Source organism: Amblyomma americanum, chromosome 8 (genome assembly GCF_052857255.1).
Source record: "Amblyomma americanum isolate KBUSLIRL-KWMA chromosome 8, ASM5285725v1, whole genome shotgun sequence".
Classification (NCBI taxonomy): Eukaryota; Metazoa; Arthropoda; class Arachnida; order Ixodida; family Ixodidae; genus Amblyomma; species Amblyomma americanum.
The window spans coordinates 25012434-25017026 of NC_135504.1; the positions used below are offsets into that span (position 1 = coordinate 25012434).

The 4593-nt window shown below is 49.0% G+C and overlaps 1 long non-coding RNA gene across 1 annotated transcript; it reads right to left on the minus strand.

Annotated features, from left to right (window-relative positions):
• Nucleotides 1-658: 658 nt before the first annotated feature.
• LOC144102235 (uncharacterized) lies at nucleotides 659-4146 on the minus strand. Its single transcript, XR_013308188.1, has 3 exons — nucleotides 4017-4146; nucleotides 3316-3502; nucleotides 659-718 (listed from the first exon to the last, which is right to left on the minus strand). It is a non-coding gene; the product is annotated as an uncharacterized LOC144102235 (long non-coding RNA).
• Between the last annotated feature and the right edge of the window lie 447 nt (nucleotides 4147-4593).

Sequence of the window (4593 nt, forward strand, 5' to 3'; positions counted from 1 at the left end):
ATAGGTGTATTTGGGTTTAGAATGCATGGAACGACGAGACTAGGCGCTTGTACTCTGCAGCGGACAACCGCAGTCCAACAAGGACTTTGTGCTTCAGATACACATAACTGTTAAAGTGCAGTTTACTCCCTTTTACTGCCATATAGGTGTATTCGGGTTTAGAATGCATGGAACGACGAGAATAGGCGCTTGTACTCTGCAGCAGACAACCGCAGTCCAACAAGAACTTTCTGCTTCAGAGACCCCTAAAGGACAGTTTGCTCCCTTTCGGCACCTTTCTGTTTATAGTGTAAGGAGGCGAAAGAAAAATAGGAGCAGTTGTTCGTGCGACGGCAGAACTATCTCGACTTCTACCTCGACAGTTGCAAAGCGCGCAAAATAGAAGAAAGTGCATAAGCACCTAACGGTCGCAGACCGAATCAAGGAATGCCTAAACGGCGACGTGAGGGCAAACACAGCCCTGAATGAAAAGAAAGGGTTCCTCAAGCCTAGTGATGTCGTAGAACTAGGATAGAAATTTCAGGAGAGCTGGAAGTCCAGGTTACCTGCAGGATCTCCTAGGCGAGCATGGTAGGTGAGGGCCAGGAAACGACAACTAGCTAGAGGAGCTTAACTCCCATTCTACTCCTATACAGGCGTATTCTTGTTTACAGTGTACTCACCGTGCGACTACGAGGGAGTCCACCCTGCCCCCGTGGTATGGGTTGCCAATAGCAAGCTGTTTGGAAAGAGAATACGAAAGGGAGCTTACAAAAGTGGAGTGCAACCTTTTTACGCATGCGCAGGCGAGAGCAATCTTTCCCGCAGCGCACGTACGTCAACAGAATGCCGAGACTACTCTTGGCGCTTCCAGTTTGTGAGGTGCGCTTCCGAAGTCAGCGCTAAGGATTATGGGAAAATCGTCTGCCAGCCACTTCCGGTTCCAATTTTCTCCTACTGTTTGCCAGTTTCATTTCATTCGCTGTGCATTTTAGTCACCAATTTTATTTGTGTTGGGACACCACTAATTGTACAGCGTTTTTGTATCGCATAATTTGGCAATCACGAAAGGTAAGCGTGTTCTGTCGGGTCTAATATGCCTTACGCAGGCTCGCTGTTCTGAGTATGCGCTGAAGTCTGTTTCACATGCGTTTGAACTAGTTTAACGCACCGATGTTTATGTATTTGTTTTTTGCACCGCACCGCGAAGTGCTGAATCCTGTATACAGTTGAGCAAACTACAGCTATGTTTTCCTAAGCCTTTAAAGGCTATCAACTGTACGCACAGTGACTCTCTACACAAAGTGCATACTCAAAGAAAGCCTCGTAAATTTTTCGTTGTTTTGATTGATTTTCACGCCACTAAGCAGATCAGAGTCGACGTCGCGTTGCTCAGATCATGTGTTCGAATCCCTGCCGCAAGCTAGACTCTTTTCACAAGCAAGTTTATGCTGCACGAAACGCGAAATCGTATGACACCATCCCGAACATACTGCGACAAACGGTTGAGCAGCAATGTTCATATGAAGATTTGTAAAGGCGTGGAATTGGAAGTACATAGGTCGAAAGTTCAAATCCTTGCCACGAGCTAGGCTCTAACTTAACTAGTAAGTTTATGCTGCACGAAACGCTGAATTGTATGACACCATCCGGAACATTCTGCGGCAAACAGTTAGCCCACAAATTTTACACGAGTTTCGGGACTAAGTGGCCCGACTTTGACGCCTGTCAGACGGGTATATACATACCGGGTATGTAAGCTTTACACCGCGTCTTTTCTATTTTGACTTCCTATCCCGTCTTACTATCTGCACGTGGTAGCGATTGTGGCTCGGTTAGAGCCAGTGGGTAGGCCTGCCTATGCACTTTTCTTTCTTCCTGTCAATAACAGACAGACAAGTCTTAGTTGTGGTGCTCAGACATCACACTTCCGTCTGTTATTACTCTATTCCAGTATGTGACCACCTCGGTTGCCATGGCAACCACTGGGATGCAATGTCGTTGCTATGGAGGCCGCCATCTTCGATTCTATCCGTGGAGTCAGCATAATTCGGAGGCTCGAAACGCAACCAGTAGAGCTAACGCTCTAAAATTGAATCCTGCCGAGGGTAGATTTTCGGATATATTGACTGTTATAGTGAAAGCTTCCAATATATGAAAAATTGCGTTCATGAGCTATTTCCCATCGAAAAATGCTTTTGTCCAGAATTGCTGGGTATGGCCCAGCCTATCAGATTGCCTGCACAGCGCTTGCGGGGCTGCTGTCGTTCCATCAACCTTTCCTTGAATGCCGCCCCCCCCCCTTTCAGAATAAACTTCTGAGACCTGATTCGGGCAGGCTACCAATTAAAGATCAGTGGCGCTGGCTTATCCACAATCGTCTCATTCCTGTTGCCAGTGCCCGTCAGATGAAGCCTTTCATGTCTTATAGCAGGATACAGCTCAAGAAGGCAGCGGCGGACGCCCCTCAATGGAGGCCCTCCAGGCAGTGACGTCGACCTGTTGTCATGGTTAATCCCATTTCACTGAGGAACATGCTAGTCATCTGCGATTTCATGCTGGGGGCTTGACCGCTACGCTATTGAAACCGGTCGACGCCATTGGCTTGAAGGCCTACATTGCAATGCCCCGGTTCTTTCGACAGCTCCAGGATCGGCAATTTTAGAAAAACGAGACAACTTTGTGAAAAAAAATTAAATTGAGTTGCTCTTGCTGCTTGCACGGTGTGTTATCCACCATGGTTGGCTGCGAATGAAGAAAACGCACTTGGAATGTATTCTGATCCCTACCGAAACGTTCCATATAAGCCGCTCGTTCGGAATTATGGGAATGTGGAGTCCATAAAATATGGACAATATATGGAAATTTATAGCTCCTCTATACGGAGTCCATAAGCAATCCACATAAATATTATACGATTTCTATACTAAGTACGTGAAGTCATATCGATTCCTCAAGATTCCATACATGCTTCCGTATGCCGAATCGACTGCATGTACTCCATACTGGCTCCATAAAACTTCTCATAGAAACGTATGGAATTCATCATATGGAAACTTTCGTGCCGCCGCGGCGGGTGAGTGGTTATGGCGCTCGGCTGCTGGCACGAAAGACGCGGGATCGATCCCGGCCGCGGCGGTCGAATTTCGATGGAGGCCAACTTCTGGAGGCCCGTGTACTGTGCGATGTCAGTGCACGTTAAAGAACCCCAGGTGGTCGAAATTTCCGGAGCCCTTCAATACGGCGTCTCTCATAGCCTGAGTCGCTTTGGGACGTTGAGACCCCATAAACCAAACCATATGGAAATATTCAGTAAGCATCGAAGTGCGCGTATACCGGGTTGAAGCCGAACAGCGTGGCGACGATTCCCTTGGGCTCGGGTGGGGCCTTCAGCTTTTCCTGCTCCTCGGACGCCACCTGGGTGGCCTCGGTAGACGGACTGAACGTGGTCGTCCGGACGCCCTTCTCGGTCGTGACGTCCGCCGACCGCTTCCGCTTGGGCCCCGCCCCGGCCATGGCCGACCTGCGCCGCAGAACGCCACATGAAGCGATGAGTCGTAGGAGGCATGCTACTGGTCATTACGCTTTCACTTCGAGTGTGGCTGTAGTGGCTGCTTGAGAATCGTATGTCTTGATCATCATTATCAGTTTGACTACGCCCACTCCCGTGACTCTCCAATTAAACCTGTCCTGTGCCAGCTGCGCCCACCGTATGCCCGCAAACTTCTTAATCTAATCCGCCCACCTAACCTTCTGCCGTAACCCTGCTACGCTTGCCTTCTCTCGGAACCCACTCCGTTACCCTTAAGGACCAGCAGCTATCTTGCCTGGGCATCACATGCCCTGCCCAAGCCCATTTCTTCCTCTTGATTTCGACTTGGATGTCGTTAGCCCACTATTGTTTCCTCACCCACTCTGCCCGCTTCCGGTCTCTTAACGTTGCACCTATCATTTTTCTGTCCATAGCTCGCTCCGTTGCCCAATGACAGGCCTCCACAGCTACGCCTCTCGGAAAGCGCTCAACGGTCTCGTCATACCTGGGAGCTGCTGCGGCTGGTTTCACCGGGCCGGCTTGCATGGCGGTCTTCTCGCAGAGGATGCGGCACGGAGAGTGAGAAACCCGTCGAAGACGTCGGCCGGCGAGGGCTAGCTAGCAGGGATACGAAAGCGCGCGCAGGACAGTGGGTTTCTTCGTCTTCTTCTGAGCCTCTTGCGAGTCCACGCGTGTGCCAAACATGGGACTCTTCGTCCTCTTCCAAACCAACCGGTTGATCTCAGCTCGGACCTGGATGACCAACGAAAGCTGGTGCGCTTACAAAAATGCTATATAGACAGTCTATAGACTTCTTATAGACTCTATTGCCGTCCTCTAGATATTCATTTTTGTCTATTCATAGTATATAGACTGTCTACAGAGAAAAGAATACTAAAAGTGTACGGCCATGGTTTACCTACAGAAAGTCTATAGACTTTATAGACAAAAGTCTATGGACAGTCTATAGACAAGATAATTTTTTTAAGGGTGGATAGAGCCAGGCTAACGGGAGCCGCAACAGGATGCCCCCTCCCTTACGAGACAAATTTCTTATGGAACACAATAAACCTTTAATTCAC